General features: G+C 38.7%; 1 long non-coding RNA gene across 1 annotated transcript; it reads left to right on the plus strand.

Moving 5' to 3' along the window:
* Window positions 1-14: 14 nt before the first annotated feature.
* Window positions 15-20,321, plus strand: LOC117677097 (uncharacterized). The gene is made up of 3 exons (XR_015733500.1): window positions 15-55; window positions 2,812-3,133; window positions 19,676-20,321. It is a non-coding gene; the product is annotated as an uncharacterized LOC117677097 (long non-coding RNA).
* Window positions 20,322-22,337: the final 2,016 nt, after the last annotated feature.

Here is a 22,337-nt window from a genome sequence, read left to right on the forward strand (position 1 = left end):
CCCTCCCCTTCACCCACGAACTCTCGACCCCGCGTTCCCAAAGAAGTCCAGTCAGGTAAGCCGGGATATAAGGATTGTGTCACGGCACAGCGGCGATTGTGTCACGGCACACCCCATCCCCCCAAGGAACGGGAAACGACTAGGCTGAGGAGAATTGGGGGGGGGGTTAAGGGGACTCCCCCATCCCCCAAGCGCTCTTCCCAGGATGAAGACCTTAAATCAACCTGAAGCGAAGCAGAGTCGAGCTAACAGATTAATAGAGTTGGAAGGGACCTTGCAGGTCATGTAGTCCAACCCTTTGCCCAAGCAGGAGTCCCTACATCTGCCTCTACCTAGGATCGAACTCACAACCTCCTGATTGTGAGGCAAGAGCTCCACCTCTCTTGGGCTTCGTCCCCACAACTGCCCCTGTCTACCTTTTATTCAGTATTGGCCGCCGTGGTCAAGGAAAAAGCCGGTTGTGGGATACATAGAACCCAGGAGATGCTTTTGACTTTTGGCAAACCATCAAAGAGGCTTATGACAAAATCCCTTGAAGCCCAGCTGGAAACTCCTTGCTGGGGCTTCAGGTTGTACCTGTGACCGAATCCTAAAAGAAAATGCTTTTCAGCATGCCCTCCTTTTGCTGAAGTGACTGTAGGAACATGTCAGACGTCAGATCAGGGGGACAGGGAGATGTGACACTGTCTTTTATTTTTTAGGAATGAAGTACACAGAAAGCTTAAAACTGCCCTTAGCTGCAGATGCTTCAGAAAGTTGGGTGAACATGTGTACGGGCATGGTTGTATACCCATAAATGTTTTCCTGATACTAGACGGTCCAGGAAAATAATGAAAATATGCTTAGACAGTTGGCAGATAGGATCTAATACAGGTAGTCCTCGATTTATGACCATAACTGAGCCCAAATTTCTGTTGCTAAGTGAGGCTTTTGTTAAGTGAGTTTTGCCCCATTTTATGACCTTTCTTGCCACAGTTGTTAAGTGCATCACTGCAGTTGATAAGTTAGTAACCCGGTTGCTAAGTGAATCTGCCTTCCCCATTGACTTCTCTTGTCAGAAGGTTGCAAAAGATGATCACATGACCTTAGGATACTGCAACAGTCATAAGTATGAACCAGTTGCCAAGTATCTACATTTTGATCACACAATCATGAGGATGCAGCAAAGGTCATAACTGTGAAAAGTGGTCATAAGTGGTCACAAAGTGGTCACATTTTTCAGCACCGTTGTAACTTTGAACAGTCACTAAACCAACTGTTATAAGTCAAGGACTACCTGTATTTCAGCCTCAGTTATTCATCAGTAACATGGGAAGAACCCACAGAAATCCTAACATCACAATTAGTAAAGAAGTCCCACTGAATTCAGCACAATTAATTCATTGTGATGCTTTGGGTAGCTGTAAAGCACAACTTAAGAATGGCAGTCAAATAATATACAGCAGATTCCAGCGACAATACTGTGAAGAAATACAGCCCCGTCTGAACCTATTTAACCAGTAGTCTCATTGAACTCTTAGAGGTTAGAATATTCTGAGCTTAGAATGATCTTTTCCTTCTTACTAGCGATATATGTCTCCTGTCAACCATATATAAACTATATACTATATACCAATAATGGCTAACCTTTTCTGGACCGAGTGCCCAAAGCGTGCATATGTGTGCCTGAACCCTAAAAATGCAATATGCGTGTGGCCCTCGCACATGCGTCCTGCCTCCTGCATATGCACGGCAGAGACCCAAAGATCAGCTGGCCGGCGGGAGGCAAACACACATGCGCAGCAGATCTGAACTGGGGCGACAGCTCAGGTGCCATCAGAGAGGGTGCTGCGTGCCATAGATTCGCCATCACAGCTATATACATTGCCTGAATGTATGTGTGTATATGTGTGTATGTATTTTGTGAAAACATGATCTTGGGAACCAGTATAGTCTAGTGGTTGAAGCATTGAAAAGGGACTGGAGAAATTCAGATTCAAGTCATGCTAAGATATTAGGCAAGTTTAGACCAGTCTGTCTGAGTCCAGTTTACCTCACAGGGTTATTAATTATGAGAATAAAATGAAAGTAACCTGCCTTAAGTTCTTGAAAGAAAGGCAGATAGAAATGGCTACATAAATATGAATAAATGCACACACATAAATAGACCTTTGTACCTCTGCTAGTGTTCTGTATGTTGAATATCATTCAGATATACTGTCCCTAAAAGGGCAATCATGTCCCTCATCCAGGTTGTTAGGATAGGGTGAAAGAGCTACTGAAAAGGACTGATTTTGGATAATGAAGGATGTCATAATGGAAAACTGATGGATCTGGTCCATGGGGGCAATTCACTAAGATTGCTTTCTCCAACTTGTGCCCTCTTGATATGATATCCAAGGAAATTGTGTGGTGTGTTCTGCACTAAACACGAGACAAAACATCAAAATAACAGATCTTTCTCTTTAAGTATTTTTTTTTTATTAGATTTATATGCCGCCCTTCTCCAGAGACTCAGGGCGGCTTACAATGCGCTAAGCAATAGCCTTCATCCTTTTGTATATATTTATACAAAGTCAGCTTATTGCCCCCACAACTGGGTCCTCAATTTACCTACCTTAGAAAGGATGGAAGGCTGAGTCAACCTTGAGCCTGGCGAGATTCGAACCTGCAGTAATTGCAGGCAGCTGGTCTTAATAACAGGGTGCTTTAGACCACTGTACTACCAAGGCTCCTCCTCAATCCATTTTATTGATCTGGTATTTATGCTACAATTTTCTTTTCAATCTGTGATTCGTTAATGTAATCCATAATAATATTAATCTCTTCCAGACTTACGTGAAACCATCAATGGAATTTACGCCTTACTTTGGTAATTATAGAAGTACGTTTCAATAAAGGAGAATATTTGTAGCTGAGAGTTGAAATGAGGGGGTCCTTGAGGCTCTCTGAATTTAGTTGTTTTCTTGCAGATGTTCCATTACCCAAACTAGGTAATATCATCTATGCTCACTTTATAATACATTACAATCATTTACAATATCCAAGTAGGTAAATGTGTTTTCTTAGGACATAAAAAAGAGAGATGTTGAGAGAGACTTCTAAACGATGAGATCAGACATTCCAAAACTACAGACTATTTTGGGAAGATCAGGTAAGTGTCTTCAATCAGTATCTTTACTGATTTTTTTTTAATTTCTCCTTACATTATAGCTTTACATCTTCTTGAAAAGTATTTCTGCAGAAAGTTGGTTAGAAAATGACAGTCAACCGAACTGAGGAGGGGAAAGTTAACTTGGAGCCTAGCCACCTTTCTCTTCTCCCCAGCCATGGATGTTTAAGTGCTTTCAGCAAGATGCAAAATAGTTGAGCAAATTCTCTGCCTGGGTCGTATGTTTCATAGAAACACACAAAAAAGGCAGAGAGCACACACAATCACTTCAGCTGTGCAGAAAGGAAGAGAAAAAGTAGGAGAACTGTCTCTTGTTATGACTTGTGACTTATGTTCATTCAACGTGCAATATGGAGTGTCTTTGTAACCCATATTATGAATGAAGAAAAGAATTCAACAAGATATAATCCAGTTGCAAAATACAGGTGTGAGTGTATGTGTGTGCACATGCGCGCGCACACACACACATATATATATATACAGAGCATTAAAGTTTCCTGAGCCACCTGTACAAGGTCTGCAATCAGCAGGATTCCACATTTATGATATCTGATGGGATTATGTCCGTTGCTTTCTCAAATTTTATTGCGAATAAAGTACATATCTGCCAAAATCATCATTGTCCCTTTTTCAAGTATCCCGCATAATGTTCCAAAGAAAAGAAATGAAAGTGTTAGGTCGCTTGAATGTTAAAACCACACTTAAGTACATTTACTAGAAGGTCAGTTCCCTAAGGTCAATAAATTTAGAGGATTGAGCCTTTGGGGCTGCAAGAATCTGAACTTTTGATTTTGTTTCTGAAGAACAATGTGGTCGGTGCTTGTATTAGAGCAAGAATTAGGTCTGACATCAAAATAACCAATTATCTTTTTGTAACTGTTTCTCCACAGAGAAGTTCTAGAGCTAATACCCAAAAGACATGATAGAGTTATTGATATCTATTCTCCTGTGCATTAAGAAAATGTCTGTGACGTGAGATATACAGTAGAATATGTAACAGGAAGAAACCAGATCAATCCAGTATACAACAGTTTTGGGTGGGACATAAGGTTAGAATGGTCTCTTCCCCAATGTTAGAAACATGACATTTTGAGTCACCAGACATTCCCCATCTATTAGCATAAATTAAATACTATTTATAAGGGCAATTAGCATACAATGGTAAATTCAGGAGAAAAATGTGAGACATTCTTTTTAGTCATGTCAAATTATATATGATTATTTCTTTCTAATAATAATCAAATTTTTAAGGACCTGTTTTTGGTCTACTTGTTGTGTTTCCAGCAGGTTGCTGATGATATTTATAATATGACATGATTTGCCTCATATTTCAGAAGAATAATGTCTCTATGTGCTTGATCATTCCTAATTGTTTAATTGTTGTCTCCTGCATACAGCAAGGAAATGTGACATGACATGTTCATAAAGCATAGATCCCACTTAAGAGCTTAGCTCAGATTGTTTCTTGGCCAATATCTAAGCTTTATGGTAAACTAATCGTTACACTTATTGAGTTATTCTTGATTTATTTGTTTGAAAATTATTTTTACCTCATTAGGCCTTAAATCTGCCTTTCAAGAGGGCCGCCGACCAAACAGGACAGTGTGATATTCACAATACAGTTTTTGAGACACAGGCAGATGAGTCGTTTGGTTAATGCGTTTGGTTCTTTCTACCCTCAACACAGATGGGGCATTGTTGTACTCTCAGGCGGTGGGGGAAGGGTTAAAGAGTAATGAGTGGAGAATGCTTTTCTTCTTCCTGAACTGAAGAAGCTCATCCTGACTCTTTCACATTCTTTTGCTTGCAAAACCCGACAAGAAAGCTCAGCTTCACTATTGGTATATTCTTGCTACTCAAGTCATATGCTTATTTACTCAGGAGCACATGCCCCACTGAGTTCAATGAGTCTTGCTTTTAGACAAGTGTGCCTTAGCAATCCCAACGTAACTGAAAATTCTTGTCCCAGATTAAGAAATCACAACATCTACCCGACAAACTTATCTTGGTACCCCTTGAATGTAAATAATGGATTAAAAATCAAAGAAAGAGAGAGTGAAAAAAACTTAGGCATTGGAGAATCATTCCCAATATTAATTAGAGGGTTAAAACCTTTAGGAAAAGAATCAGATTACTGAACAGTCAGTAATTAATTTGGCTTTACACAGATGTCAACACATTTTTTTTTAAAGTTCTGAGGCCCACTGAAACTGTTAAGACTTGGAGGTGAAGATCTGAGGCCCCTTTATTTGATGTTGTCATAATGAGTAACAAATACAATATTTACCTGCTTTATTGCAGTATCTCAAGATATTCTTCAGCAATGCTGTAACAGTTAGTGGTGAAGATTGGGAAAATATCATACCACAACACAGATAAATGCCTTGAAATGTTACAGGCAGTAAGGAAGCATTCTTTATTGATTTGCTACTTTTGATGGGAAGAACATTGTTTATCATTATTAGCTCTGCCATAAAGGTGCACTTACAGGGACCTTAAGGTCTGCTGATCTGTCTATCCTTTTTTGTGTTATTTTGCTATCCTAGGAATCCTATTGCAGCATTTTAAAGCCTGGAATTGATTTTTAGAGTCAAGAGGTATTTCTCTGTTAATTAGGCAAGGAAACGAGACCAGGGTCCTAGGATTGACCAACAGACCAATTCATTCAGAGACCGAGAATGATATTGTTCATTGTGTTCTCTTTTGTGCATAAATGTATTCTCAGTCCGTCACACATACAATTCTATGTTTACATAAGTTCTTCCTAGATGAAGTTCTGCAGTTCCTAAAACGCAGAGACATTCAGGCTTTATTAAGCCAATACCAGAATTGAAAGTCTCACAGGTAGGGTTTCAATTTTTAATAAGTTATGTTTAGTGTAGGAACTATCCCAAAGATGCTTTTTCAAGAGGCAATTGGACTTTCTGTTTTTTCTTTGAAGAAGCTTCTTCAGCTTCTTAGATGAGAAGCAAAACATCTTCAAAGAAAAACCAGAAAGTCCAATTGCCTCTTGAAAAGAAGAGGCTGTACTTCCTGAGAATGCTCAGGAAGATAAATCTATCTCAGCATCTACTTCTGTCCTACTATCGCAGCACCATTGAGAGTGTCCTGACATACGGAATTCTTGCATGGTATGGGAGCAGCTCTGTAGCTGCTATACACATTTTGTATAGGAACTAGAAATGCCACGAACAATGCAACCTCTATTTACAGTGGATGCAAGGGTCAATCCTTGAGCCTCTTTCTGCCGTCCACATGGGCTTTGGGGTAGGAGGAACAATTGCTGTTTTTAATGGACCAGTCTGATCCAGTGATGAAATCCAATTTTTTTTTACTACCGGTTCTGTGGGCATGACTTGGTGGACATGGTGTGGCTTGGTGGGCATGGCAGGGGAAGGATAAAATCTCCATTCCCACCCCACTCTGGGGCCAGCCAGAGGTGGTATTTGCCAGTTCTCTGAACTACCCAAAATTTCCGCTACCGGTTCTCCGAACTACTCAAAATTTCCACTACCGGTTCTCCAGAACCTGTCAGAACCTGCTGGATTTCACCCCTGGTCTGATCACAGGCTCTTTGTCACCCATATTTTCACATCACCTTCATGCACATTTTTATTGAGTAGTCATGTTTACTACGAATGTGCTGATGACTACTTTTCCATCACTTTAAATACATCATTTGATTAAAATTATGAACTCACAGTTTCCATCTACTTCCTGTTTGGAAGGCTTTCAAGCTTGTCATTTAATTCCAACTAAGTACTAAAACCTATATTTCTTATGTCAATTGGTAACAAATATGCTTTATATAGTGTTTGGCAGAACATCTTTCCCAAGTTTATCTAAAAACATTTTTGTGACATTATCATCTGAAGTAAGCTTAGTATTGAAAATGGGAACCTGTTTATAATTAAATATGAAACTTGTCATTTCTGTCACGGAGGGCATATTTAAAAGTGGTAAAGAATTGATGTGGACTGTTGCTATACTTTCAATAGTGTTCTAATTTTTCCAATCATGCTACTCATTTCTCTTTTATCATAGCCATTCTTTGGGTGTTGTTTGTGACTTAGTTCCAAATGTACGCCGTGCTTAACTCCCAACAAAATTGTCAGTAAAGTGCCTAGATCAATAGAAGCCATTGATGTCAGTTAAAATGGGCACACAAAATTCTCTTCATCACATAGGCATAGAGATTTCTATCTGTAGAGCCCCAACTGGAGAGATAAGCAAACTGAAAACTGTGTTGCTGAATCAGTCTGAAGACTAGAGTGTTTTATTTTACATGCCTCCTCAAAGCTCACAGTGGTGATGTACGCAACCACAACAATGATGGGCCTTCTAATATAGTTGCCAGTTTTTTAAGCTTCTCAACTTTCCCACTGGATTCTGTTATTTGGAGGTGTAATTGCTTATACATAAAGCTTTTACTGAATCAGCTTAATTGATATTTATAGACCTGTGAATCATTTTTGCATATTTATTATTTTTTTAAAGCCATCAAGGCTAGCCATGAATTCCCTTATTTAATCAGATCTGTACAACACATGTATAGTAGTTTTGCATTGGTAATACATTTATAGCACGGGTGTCAAACTTGCGACGTCACCTTGTCCTCATGTGATGTATTGCGACTTTTTCCCCCTTCGCTAAACAGTGGATGGGCATGGCCAGTGCGTGACACATCCTGCCCATGGGCCGCAAGTTTGAAACCCCTGATCTATAGGCCCTAGTGACTTCTATGGGAATTTCATACATATTGCTCCTGAGAGCCATATGGTTGTCCACCAAGTATAAATCTTATCAATGGCTTATGACAGTTTTTGGCCACTCATCCTGACAAGTCTATTTGAGAACGATGAGAAACCAAAGGGGCTACTGTTGCAACAAAAGCGATTGGTAGAGTTAGTTAAGGGAGAACTTTGGCTCAGACACATTGTTTGTTCTTCTTACCCTGCTCTTCACAGAACAGCTTTGGTTTCTTGGAACACAGAATCAAAGACCTCCTAGAAAGCTAACAAAAGAGACTTGGACATTTCTTGACATGCTTTGGCTACCCCACACTATGCAGCTCATATTTCCTACTTTAACATGATTTAGTTTCCCGGAAAAAGATCTGATCACATTATCAGATGTGCTGTTGCATTTAACAAAGAGTCACAGGCCACAGCAAGGTGAATTCTGAACATTTTTCACTATCTCCTTATGGCTATAAGTCTAGTCTGAGAACTGGCAGGAACACCAGGCATAGATCACATAAAATATAGAATATTATAGATTATAGAATATTTAAACTAATGGGAGAATAGAATAGAATAGAATAGAATAGAATAGAATAGAATAGAATAGAATAGAATAGAATAGAATAGAATAGAATAGAATAGAATAGAATAGAACAGAACAGAACAGAACAGAACAGAACAGAACAGAATAGAATAGAATAGAATTCTTCATTGGCCAAGTGTGCATCTTGGTGCATATGCTCTCAGCGTACACAAAAGAAAAGACATCCGTCAAGAATCACAAGGTACGGGACTTCCGGTTTCCTTGTCTTCGGCGACGGCGGCGCTCTTTGAAGCTCCGCCAGCCCCGCCGCCTGTAGAGCCGCTTCGCGATCGAGAAGCGGCTCGAAAACTTCAAAATCCTGAGGATTGTTGGAGGAGAGATAGCAGGGCACAGGTCGAGCCCCTGTAACCCCCCAGGGAATCGTTTCTGGGGAGGAAACAGGCGCGGCTCCCTTCCAACCTGCTGAGACTCCGGGCGGCGTGGGACGATTCTGCTCCTGCAGAACAAGCCGGCTGCAGGAAACTTAAAGCGAAAGAACCAGCTTTAATAAACAGTGAAACTACCTGAATCCTGAAATTTGGAAACGCAAGTATTAGCACTTTGTTGACTTTTCAATCTGAGACAATGCGAATGAGTGAAAGTGCTTTGAAAAAACATGGCGCCTAGCTTCAGAGTTAACGAGCCAGCGAGTGTGGATTGGTGAAGTTATTTTGTTTTGCTACAAAGTTTCCAAGTTGCTACTAAGCTGCCTTGCTTGTTATAAGAGAAATAACTAGGAAATTTTTTCCCTTTTCAATATTGGACTCTGTTTTATTTTAACCCTTGTTTGATCAAATCTGGGGGACTTTTTTAGAAGTCTTTGTGCAGGAGGGAAAGGAAAAGGAACTTCCCTCTTTAGAAAAACTAGATCACGAGCCAGGATGGCTTCAAAGAAGCAGGAAGGGAAGGCATTAGGGGGGGGATCCCCCACACACAAACAGCAAACGCAACTTCCCCCTGCTCAACAGCTACAAACTCAGAAAAAAGAATTTGATGTGGGAGATTTAAAAGAATTTATTTCTAAAACTCTGGATGACAAATTTCAAAAATGTCAACAGGAGATAGATGATAAATTTCAAAAATCACATCAGGAACTTATGCAGGAAATTAATGAAGTCAAAGACATGGTGAAACAGAATCAAAATAAGGTGACCAAAAAAATATCAGAAGTGGCGTCTGGCCTGGCAGAATTTATTGGGAAAGTTGATTATAAAGTTGAAGAATTCAAATCAGAAGTTAATGTCAAGATGAAAGACAATGATTATAAAATTGATGAAGTTGATAATAAAATGCAGAGAATTGATGATGAGATTGTTATGATACAATTCCGGGCGATGGAATTCGCCATACGGCTTCGGGGAATTCGAGAGGAGGAGAGACAGGATTTGAGACAAGTTTGTTCTGAAGCCTTGGCCAAGATTCTACAAGTTAATCCTGATGTGGTATTTCACAAAATAGATAAAATCTATAGAGTGAACTCTTGGGTGGCCAGACAAAGACAACTGCCTAGAGATGTGGTCATATGCTTTACAGAAAGAGGAATTAGAAATGATATCCTGCAAAAATCTTTTTATACTTCTGTACAAGTGGGGGGTTCACGACTTCAAATCTTTAAAGAATTACCTCCTAAAATGCTGAAAGCCAGAAAAGAATTTGGTTTTCTTGTTAAGGAACTGAGAAATTTACAGATACCCTTCCGGTGGGACGCACCAGCTGGGTTAATTTTTAGATACAAGGGAGAAGGGTATCGGTTGGATACCGTGGAGAAGGCACAACACTTTTACACTACTATTCTTAAGGAAAGAACACCATCTCCACGTACATCCACAGTTTTGGAGATTAAAGAGAGTGAAGAGAAGCAATTGCAAGAACAGTCCAAGCAGGAATTAGAAGTAGTGCAAGGTGCAGAAGGAGGTTTTCTGAGTGAGCCCTTGTTGGATTCTTCTCCAATTTTGGATTTGATTCAGTTGACAGAAGTTAAAGATCAACGTATAACTAGAGCCCAATCCAAGCTACTTAAACAAAAGCAACAACAACAACAGGAAAGACAAGACAAGAAGGCAGTTAAGAGTATCGTACAAGAGAGTGGAGCTATGGGAGGAGCGAGATCGAAGCTCTCGGATGAACTTCAAATATTTTGCTCTGTGCTCCAGAAAGAGGCTGATGACCTTTAAGTGTCTATCTTGGAATGTCAATGGGTTGAATTCAGCACAGAAAAGGAAGAAATTATTTACATATTTGAAACAATTTAATAATGATATAATATGTTTACAAGAAACGCATATCACAACTCAAGATCAAAAATATTTGATAAATTCAAAACTAGGAGCACATTATATATCTTCAACTTCGCAGAAAAAGAATGGTGTGGTTATTTATGTAAATAAAAAATTAACAGCGAAAGTTATAGAAGCAGATCAAGATGATAGGTTTGTAGCAATTGAATTGCTCACAGCAAATGGTCAAATTCTTTTGATTGGAATTTATGCTCCCAACCAACAACAGGATTATTTTTACAAGATGTTACATACTAAAATATTGCAATGGGACTATAGATCTATTTTAATTATGGGAGACTGGAATGGAGTAATTGATTCTAAACTAGATAAAAAGAGCTTGGCAAAGTCTAGAATTAGATTACCACAGACTTTTTTTGATATGAAAGAAGATATGGAATTAAAAGATGTTTGGAGAATACATAATCCAAATGAATTGGACTATACTTTTTTTTCGGATAGACATAGATCTTTTTCTAGGATTGATTTTATCCTGTTGTCAAATGATCTACTTGTTAAGACAAAAAGAACAAAGATTTTTCCAAGAACTCTGACTGACCATAGCCCTGTATGGATAGAAATTGAGATGGATAAGGTTGAGAGACGTTCTTGGAGATTAAATGAGAACTTGTTTAGATATGAAAAAAATACAATAGAACTTAAAAAGCACTTGAAAGAATTTTTTGAAATAAATTTGAATAAATGTACCCCAATTGAAATTGTTTGGGATGCAAGTAAAGCTTATATGAGAGGGGTACTCATCTACATGAACTCTAAACATAGACTGCTCCGACAAAAGAAAAGATCTGAGTTGGAAATGGAAATAAAGAATAAAGAACAGTTACTTATTAAAAATCCAACAGATGAAAGAATACGAAGTGCTATAAAACTTTTGAAAGACCAATTTCAAATGCTTATGGCGGAACAAGTTGCAACAAGTTTACAATATGCGAAGCATAACACATTTTGCAACGCTAACAAACCGGGCTTACACATTGAGGAAAAAACAAAGTATACGGACTATTGATAGTATTGATATTGGAGGGAAAGAAATCTTTCAACAAAAACTAATTAAAGAAGCTTTTGTGGATTATTATACTAAACTATATGCCAAAGAAGAGGTGCAGAATGGACTTATAGAAAAATATTTAAAGGATAAGAGAGTTACAAAAATTACTGATCAACAAAAGGAAAGAATGAATTATCCTATAACAGAGGAGGAGATAACAGCAGCAATTAAACAGCTAAAAACAGCCAAAGCTCCTGGCACGGATGGTTTGACTGCAGTGTATTACAAAACTTTACAAGCTGAAATGGTGGGACAACTTAGAGATTTATTTTGCAATATTCAACAAGGGGGTAAAATACCCCCATCCTGGACAACTGCTTATATATCTTTGATACCAAAAGAACAAGTTGGTCCTAAAAAACCAGAGAACTACAGACCAATATCTCTTTTGAACACAGACTATAAAATTTATGCGAAGGTATTAGCCAACAGGTTGATGCCAGTAATCCAAAAGGTGATTCATGCGGACCAAGCGGGATTTATTGAGGGCAGATATATGAAGGACAATGTAAGGCAAGTAATAGACTTATTGGAATATCTTGATAAGAATAAACAGATTTCTGCAGTGCTGGTTTTTTTGGATGCGGAGAAGGCCTTTGATAGAGTGGATTGGAATTTTCTACTAAAGACTTTAAAAAAGATGGGCTTTGGGGACCAATTTATACAGGCGATCTCAGCAATTTATCAAGAGCAAAAAGCACAGATTATTATTAATGGAAGTTTGACGACAGAGTTTAAAATTGAAAAAGGAACAAGACAGGGATGTCCGTTGTCCCCTCTTTTATTTATTTTAACATTGGAAGTCTTGCTAAATATAATAAGGGACTCAAAAATTTTGAAAGGCATAATGATAAGGCAAGAGGATTATAGAATAAAGGCATTTGCAGATGATCTGGTGGTTACCCTATCACAACCAATGGAATCAATAATCTTGATGAACGACATTATACAAGACTATGGTAGAGTTTCAGGTTTTAGAGTGAACTCAAAAAAGACTAAAATGATAGTCAAAAATATGACACAAGATCGTAAACATGAGTTTGAAAGGAGGGCAGGTTTTGAAATTGTACCTAAGGTAAAATATCTTGGAGTTCAGGTTGCAGAATCAAACATGAAATTGTTTCAAAATAACTATGAGGTGTTGTGACGAGAGGTTCAGAAAGACATGGAGACTTGGAAAAAGCTGCAACTGTCTTTACTTGGAAGAATAGCAGCAGTTAAGATGAACATTTTGCCAAGATTTCTGTTTTTGTTTCAAATGATTCCGGTGCTTAAAAGTGATAAACAACTGAAAGTTTGGCAAACTGGACTTAATAAGTTTGTCTGGAACGAGAAAAAGCCGAGAGTGAAATTGAAAATTATGCAAGATGTTCCAGAAAGAGGAGGCCTTAAACTTCCAAACCTACAGTTATATTATGATGCAGCAGCTTTAACTTTAACAAGTGATTGGTTTGGAAGTAAAAAGGCTGGAATATTGAATGCAGAAAGTTTTGATCTTGAATTTGGATGGCATGCTTACCTATTTTATGATGACAAAGTTGATAAAGTATTTAAAAGTCATATACTTAGAGACTCTTTGATGAGAGTTTGGAAGAAGCACCGACTCAAATGGGATTATAAAATACCGCTATGGCTGGATCTTGGTCATACCTTGTGGAATACAAATATAATGTCACTCGGGGGGGTTTTATACAAAGAGGTTCTTTTTACAGATGCGGGCAGATGGCAGTTGAAGACATTGCAGACACTGTTGGACGAAGGGATTAATTTAACCTGGTTACAATATAATCAATTACAATTGAGATGGAAAGAGGACCAAAAAACTGGTATTATGTTGCATGAGGAAGAATTGGTTAGATATATAAGAGAGAAAGGTCCAATGCATATTAAAAGGCTTTACAATGTTTTGCTAGAAAGGGATTCAGAAACGGAATTAGTTAAAGATTGTATGATTAAGTGGGCACAAAATTTTGAAGAACCAGTGATGTTGGAAACATGGGAAAAAATTTGGGTTCAGAATGTTAAATTTACACAGTCGCAGAATTTGAGGGAAAATTTTTATAAAATGTTTTATAGATGGCATCTAGATCCTAAAAAGTTGTCATGTATGTACCCTAATGTTCAGCCAAAATGTTGGAGATGTGAATGTTTGGATGCTACGTATTATCATGTTTGGTGGACCTGTAGGAAAGTTAAGGCTTTTTGGATAAAAATATGGTGGGTCATGCAGAATGTTTTGAAGAAAAAAATTCAATTTTCTCCACAATTGTTTTTATTGGGTATAGTTAAGGGTTTTACACGGGGTGAAATAAAATTAATATTGTATATGATAACAGCAGCAAGATTGTTGATAGGTAAATATTGGAAGAATGAAGCTTTGCCTACTATCGAGGAATGGACTTTGAAGATGGCCAGTTTTGCAGAGATGGCGAAGATTTCAGCATATTTAAAAGATTGTTCACAAGAGATTTATGAATGGGAATGGAAAAGGTGGATAGAATATGTTCAGAACAAATACCAAACTAGAAAGTACCAAATAGCTTTTATTTGAAAACAATGTATTAGAAATATTTTAATGTAAAGAGATAAAGAGGGAAAATTATATAGGGGGAGGGATGGGTTCAGGTATATATATCAGTATTATTAGTTATGAGTATATAATAGGGAAGTCTGGGGGGGAGGGTTAGGGAGGGCTAGGGAGGACGGGAAGTTTGGGGAGGGAGGTGGGGGGGTGAAAAAAAGGGGTGAAAATGTAATTGTAAAACTTTTGTAATAAAAAAAAAAGAATCACAAGGTACAACACTTAATGATAGTCATGGGGTACAAATAAGCAATCAAATCATATTAGGGAACAGTCAATATAAATCATAATATTTGAGTATCTACATTACTCAAGTCCATAACTGACTTCAAGGTGGAGCTATGGCCCTTCTACAAGTCTGAAATAGGTTGAGCTTTAGCCTCACTAACCATTTTTAGTAGTTGGGTAGCATCTCTACACTTCCAAAGATGGCACCCCGCAGCTATCTGCCCACCATTGTTTATTCACATGCATCTCTGACTATAGTATGGTGTCCAATGCAATACCATAAACATTGTCCCAAAAGAAACAAATCATTTCACCATCATTGGGGAACAGGTGAACATTTGAATGTTTCTTTGTACTCAGTATTTCTAATTTGGGAGAAAATAAACCCCTTCCAGATTCTGAACGTGTAGAAAGACTCCCCAATTTTCATTTGCATTTCTGTTTTCAAAGATGTGCAAGTGTGATTACATGCTCATTATGCTGACTGCCAACATTATTTTCTCTGAAAATTTCCCCTGGAACAGTTACAGTACATATACAGTACATATAACACAGGGTTGAACTGTTGGGTGCTTGATATTTTTTTTGCTTGATTCTGATTTTGAGAGGAAGGAAACCAAGATCAATGAATGTCAAGAGCCCAACTATAGGAACATTTTGGAAGCAGTTGAAATGAGGCTCACATGTTAGTTAGTTAAATGATTTAGGAAATGTTTGTCCTGCTGCCCATCAATATTAAGCCTGTGCCTCCTCAACGGCTGAAAATAGTTTCTCCTTCCTGAAATCCCTCGACTTTGGGGTGGGGGGTGGGTTGTTGACTCTCCTGCCAAATTCAAGCCAAAAATGTGAGGAAATTAGTACATAACTTCAAAACAGCATCTTGTACCTGAGAGATGGCAATCCTTCCAGTTCTGTTATAGCATGTTATCCTCTCATGTCTAGTAGACCTGCCTGGGAGAGCATGTATACAGATATACAGCCTGCATAGAGAGACCCAGATTATTTATCTACCTCCAACCCACAAGGGAACCAACTTTAACCTTTCCTAACCCCATCTCTCCAAGTATGTTTCCTTACCACTATACGCAGCCATAGTGGCCAGTAGGTGATAGGAAGAGTAATTCTACATGCATGGACAGATTGGTTTATGGAAATGCAACCAGGGGTGAAATCCAGCAGGTTCTGACAGGTTCTGGAGAACCGGTAGCGGAAATTTTGAGCAGTTTGGAGAACCGGTAGCGGAAATTTTGGGTAGTTCAGAGAACTGGCAAATACCACCTCAGGCTGGCCCCAGAGTGGAGTGGGAATGGAGATTTCACAATATCCTTCCCCCTGGGGTGGGGAGGAAATGGGGATTTTGCAGTATCCTTCCCCTGCCACGCCCATCAAGCCACACCCACCAAGCCACACCATGCACACCACGCCACACCCACAGAACCGGTAGTAAAAAAAAATTGGATTTCACTATTGAATGCAACCCAACTGGCATGCAACAATTAATTTTAAATTAGGATTTGGTGGTTGTTAGAAAGTCAAGATAGCAATTATGACTATGTGACTGAAGCCCCACCCCTTCTATACACGTCGGCAGTATACAGACCAAATGGTGGGGCTTCAGTGTTGTGATCACAATAATATCTTGGCTATTTTAACCTAGCTCCTCCCTCTGTAGATATCCAAGAAGTAACAAATGGAAATTAAGCTAAGAAAGAACCAACTTAGAACTAAGGAGAAATTTCCTGACAGTGAGAATTGTTGGAATAGTGGAATAGCTTCCCTTCAGAAGTTCACTGGAAGTTTTTAAGAAGAGATTGGACAGTCATTTGTCCAGAATAGTAGAGGGTCTCCTGACTCAGCAGAGGCTTGGACTAGAAGACCTCCAAGGCCCTTTCCAACACTGTATTCTGTTAAAGCTATCTTCCTAATTATCAGGACTGAGAAACAAAATAGCACCTCATATTAACAGAATACAGATTTAGTTAGCTGGAGCTCATCCAACTCTTCACTGTAGCCAAGGAACTGTCTGCACAGACTTTCTTCAACCACATAGACTGCTGAGGTAAAATTGAGTGTCATCAGCATACTGCTGAAAGTAACTTTCAGATCTCTGGATGATCATTCCAAGAAGCTTTATGTAGGTCTTGAACAGCAGACACCTGAGGGATCCCGCAAATACAGGGATTGAACTATGGGATTAAAGTAAAATTCCCGACTGAAATTGTTAAGGATATTGTTGTTGTGTTACCAACCAGCAGAGTGTAGAACACAGAGAAACGTTGCTGAGAGCAATGAATAAGAGATGTGTAAACTGGTTTATCAAAAGTTTACTTTATAGTGAAAAAACAATCTCATAGTCTTTTAAATCAATCCAGGTCTTTGCCAGTTAAATCAGTCCAGTGATACAAAAATCTTCTTACCACACAAACAGTAGTTGGTTAGAATAACAAACTCACTCTGGTTCACAAACCACGATGGTAGCAGATCCATCCAACCGATGATAGCACAATGGTAGCAACTCCACACACTATGGTAGCATATCATCAACTGAATACGTTACAGTACCTTTCTTAAATACGTTTACAACTAGTGATTATCTAATTACAGTATGACTCAGCATTACAATGAATCAGCAGAAAACCTTTAAAGTCACACAATACATATTCATGTTAAAGTCACAGAACACATATATTGCCTGGACAACTTGTTAGGCTCAAACCATATCCTAACAGAAATTTTCCATGGTATTCTTTACATACCATGTACACACTTACAATATATAGTATATACAGACATTGTGTGTGTGTGTGTGTGTGTATGACATATTTTATACAATCAGTTTCACGAATGAATATAATTTATAAAAAATATTATATATTAAAATACCCACAGGCCATACCTTTGATTCTGTGAGTACATCAAAGAAAATTGATCTAAAGGAGGCAATTTCATATCTTTGCATCACATCAAAGTGGTTTTTCTAGATTGTATGCTTCTGGGAGGCCCTGCATTTCTTTCGAAATTGTTACCTTTAACTTTTGAATTTTGAACTTTAGTATATCTTAGAGTTTTCCTGGTATACTATGTAATATAAATTTTGATGAAAACCAGGCTATTGGTCTACAAAGCTATAGAATTTCAGGTTTCAATCTTCAGGAATTCCTTAAATATCAGAATATATGATATAGATCACCTAGATTTTTCATTTTATTGGGGCAGCATTTATCTAACCAGAAAAAAGCATTCACAAAGACATTCTCAGTATTTTTAGCTTCTTGAAAAACTGATTTCCCCCTACTTCTGAGCTGACAAATGCAGTTGAGGTTTGTGTGGTGTGTTTGGGCAAGCACTTCAAAAACAATGTGTTTGGCTATGTCAAAAGCAAAAAAATAAATAAATGCAAAATTGTTATGCACTTCTGCCAAAGTAATTTGCCAGAATCCAACCCTTATCCATCTTTCAGAGAAATTATAACACTGTTTATTTGCTTTCGCTAGTTTTAGACTCCACTGATTATTCCTTTTTAACTTTAGTTCGGCTTATGTTTACTTGCTCTTTTTTTTTTTTTTTAGAAGGAAACACACTTTATTTCATTAAAAAATAATGCCCATTTGCTAAGTGGAATTAAGACTTCAATGCAAAATTCTATTCTGATACAAGCAGAGGTAGTATTCAGCAGGTTCTGAACAGTTTTGGAGAAGCGGTAGCGGAAATTTTGAGTAGTTCAGAGAACTGGTAAATACCACCTCTGACTAGCCCTGCCCCCATCTATTCTCTGCCTCCCGTGTCCCAGCTGATCGGGAGGAAATGGGGATTTTGCAGTAAGCTTCTCCTGGAGTGGGGAGGGAATGGAGATTTTACAGTATCCTTCCCCTGCCACGCCCACCAAGGCATGCCGTGCCCACCAAGCCATGCCTACAGAACTGGTAGTAAAAAAAATTTAATCCCACCACTGGATACAAGCCATGGTTATTTCTTTCTAGTTTTACATACATTGGGCATAGCTTGGATCACTGTAAATTGAAAGACTAAATACACAGAATAAATAAATCAGCACTTTAAATAAATAAATCAGCACTTAGATTTACTGTCTTTTTCAAATAATCTAGAACTGTTTCTTCAACGATCTTTCTGCCTGAAATTCCTAGAAATCCTAAGAATCTTTGCCCAATCTCCTGACCAGAAATAAATAAGCCTTTCTTTCTGAATATATTGCATCCAGTTTCTCCAGCTGGTTTTTTTTTTCTCTTCCCCAGTATTGGCAAACTTGAATTGCTCTCTGTCTTGTAATTACCTATGTAGTCAGTACTCTGAGACTTAATTAAGCAGCTTTAATAGAAAATAAGGAAATAGACTCCATCAGTATTTGGTTTTCTCATTGGGAGCCAAATTAACATTGCTTTTTGAACTCTGGCCTGGAAATAGCTCTGTGTTCAAATACTAGTATTTTCCTCTCCTGAGTATCCTGTAATTAATCACTCATATTTACACAATGATATATTACCAAAATGGCCCAAATCTCACAAGATTACCAAATCTGACAAGATTTTGGTGATGTCATCCTGAGTTCTCATGTGAGGAAACAACATTTCAAGAGTTCAGGCAATCTCGGGAGATGTGGGTCACTGTTAAATCTTATTATATTATTGCTTTGATTTTATAGGTTTCTTGATTTTGCTTTTCCAATCATTCCATGTAATTACCATATTGAAATCACTACCTAGCAATGTTACCAGTCTCAGTTGAAAGGCACAAAGAACAACCTAAGGCAGGGATGTCAAACTGGCAACCCACAGGCTGAATGTGTCACACACAGGCCACGTCCACCCAGCTCTGCAAATGAGAAAAACATCGTGAAACGTCAAATGACAGCAAAGTGACGCAGCGAGTTTAACACCCATGACTTAGGGGGATCAGATCACAAGTCTGACTTGCTTGATTTTTTTACTCAGTCTATTTTCAAAAAGCTTGTCTTAGTTGTTCTCAGCATTTGTCTTGCTCAGTTTCAAAGTCAGATTATTTTGTATTTTATTCACTTATTCTTACAGTGACGCTTATCAATGCATGATGCAGCACAGGCTTTTGGTTTTCAGCTGGCTTGCTACTGAACCTGACACCAATTTGGGTTGAGAGGGAGTGACAAATCCAAGGTCATCCAACTGCTTCTACCCAGGCTCACAAGTCAGATTCTTTAGCTGCATCTAGAGTAGCTGCTCAAGCTGAACCTGTGGAATGTCAGCCTCAGGAAACACACACCAAGACTCACGTGAAGCTTATCAAACAGAGGGACCACCTGGACAGCTGGAGCAATCAGAGGAGGAGGATGTAAGCCTCCACATTTGGTGAACAGAGAGCAGAGCAATTCCGTGAGGCTACTTGCCAAGCAAATCTCTTGATGAATGATACCTGGCTGAAGCCTGATTTAAGATGTAGTTTTGAGCCATGTTCTCTTTGTTGGAAACAACATCTGATCTATGGCTCTTCTATGTCATTCCCATGAATCCTGTTTGTGTAAAAAACCTTGGACCTCTGGACTGACTGACAACCCTAACTTGGCTCTTGGAACCCTGGATTGGATTTGGACTATTCTTCTGTGAACTGCTATTATTAGCACACTCTTCAAGCAAGCTTCTGTTTTGTTAACATTCTTTGCCCGCTATTATTTCTTTAGTCTTGAAATAAAATTGCTAATTTCCATAATACCTATGTCTGAGTTATATATGGTTGAAATCAGAAAAGGGACACTTGCTCCCCAACTCCCTAACAATGTTAGTTGAAGAGACTTCTTGATTACCTCTTTTCTTGGTGTTGCAATAGCTTATCACAGGGACATCTACATAAGAGGATGTAAAAAGGAAAGATGACAGTTTTGACCATATGATCAAAGACTTTGATTTATTTATTTATTGACAAATCCCCTACATATATTCCTGACTTTTCCTACAAAAATATAAAAACAAGAGGGTAATCCAAGACTTAAAGTTATTAATTTTCAAAACTTTTTGAAGTCCTCGTGCTCAGAATGTTTACTTGCAATTATTGAAAAGCAGTAGCATAATTTCTGGCAATGTTGAAATGGGAGATACATGAAAACTGTACAGTAAGACTAATAAGGTGTATTGTTAGTCAGGGAGATGATCTTGATGGAAATTTGCAGGAATCATTACCTAGGAAAAAGGGACGGAAATATTTTTAAAGTCCAGGATAATAAGATAACATTTAGAAGTGATTCTAGTAAATGTGTCCCTAATTCACTGGAGTATAAGAAGTAGGAGGAAGTAGAATCACACTTGCTAGATTTTGTTATGATTACCACTCAGAATAAAAACTGTCTCCTGTGGAGTTGAATCCTGATCTAACCTACTAATGGGATGACATCAATCTTGCAAGTCTGATTGTGTTGGATCTCTTCTCCAACATCTGGCCTGTTCCTTATATAAAAGACACAAGAATTATTCTTCTCTGCTGAAATAGATACTAACTTAGTAAACAGGCTCAGACTTAACCCAGACAAGACCAAGTGGCTGTGGGTATTGCCTCTCAAGGACCATGTCGATTGTCCATCCTTAGCCCTGGGGGGGAGAAGTTGTCCCCCTCAGAACGGGTTTGCAATTTGGGCATCCTCCTTGACCCACAGCTGAGATTAGAGCAACACCTGGCAGCTATGGCTAAGGGGACCTTTGTACAGGTTCGCCTTGTACACTAATTGCGACCCTACCTGGATCGGGAGGCTCTTCTCACAGTCACTCATGCCCTTGTCACCTCACGGTTGGATTATTGCAACGCCCTCTACATGAGGCTATCCCTGAAAAGTGTTCGGAGACTACAGTTGGTCCAGAATGCAGCTGCTCAAACGGTTGTGGGTGCACCTAGGTACTCCCACATTACACCAATCCTCCGTGAGCTGCACTGGCTTCCTGTTGGTCTCCAGTCACAATTCAAGGTGTTGGTTATTACCTTTAAAGCCCTATATGGCTTAGGGCCAGGCTATCTTCGAGACCGTCTTCTACCGCATAGCTCCCAATGACCAGTAAGATCCCACAGAGTTGGCCTCCTCCGGGTCCCGTCAGCTAAACAATGTCACTGGCGGGTCCGCGGGGAAGGGCCTTCTCTGTGGCTGCCCCGGCTCTCTGGAATCAGCTACCTCCTGAGGCCAGGACTGCTCCCACACTGCTGGCCTTCCGGAAAATGGTGAAAACCTGGCTTTTCCGGCAGGCTTGTTGGGGCTGTTGATCTCACCACTGCAATCTTGTGAGATCCGGCCATGAGCGGTGTGTCTGAGTTTTTAACGTCTCTTATTGTATATTGTTCATACTGTCTTTGTTGTAAGCTGCCCAGAGTCCTCGGAGAGTTGGGCGGCATAGAAATACGAGTAATAAATAAATAAATAAACTTCTCAATCCTGTTCATATTTAAGATCAGAAGTATTGACTTCCTTAACAAAATGTCCTTCTCAAAACACAAACTGAGCTTATTTTAATCATCATTGCCTGATTATTTAGTATATTTAATAGAGATTGCTCAATGCTGTTATTTTTTCTTTCTCAAACATTCATTTCTTAAAGAATGTAAAGTCTTTCCATCTTGTACCTCTGTAGAGTAATGGTCCCCAAACTCTTCAGCACATTGATCCCTTCATTAAGTTTTAAATTGTTCATTGACTCCCAAATGTTTATGATACAAAAATAATAAACTTTAATAGTACTGCTA

The sequence above is a fragment of the Pantherophis guttatus genome, chromosome 3 (genome assembly GCF_059756535.1).
Source record: "Pantherophis guttatus breed Tessera chromosome 3, ASM5975653v1, whole genome shotgun sequence".
NCBI lineage: Eukaryota > Metazoa > Chordata > Lepidosauria > Squamata > Colubridae > Pantherophis > Pantherophis guttatus.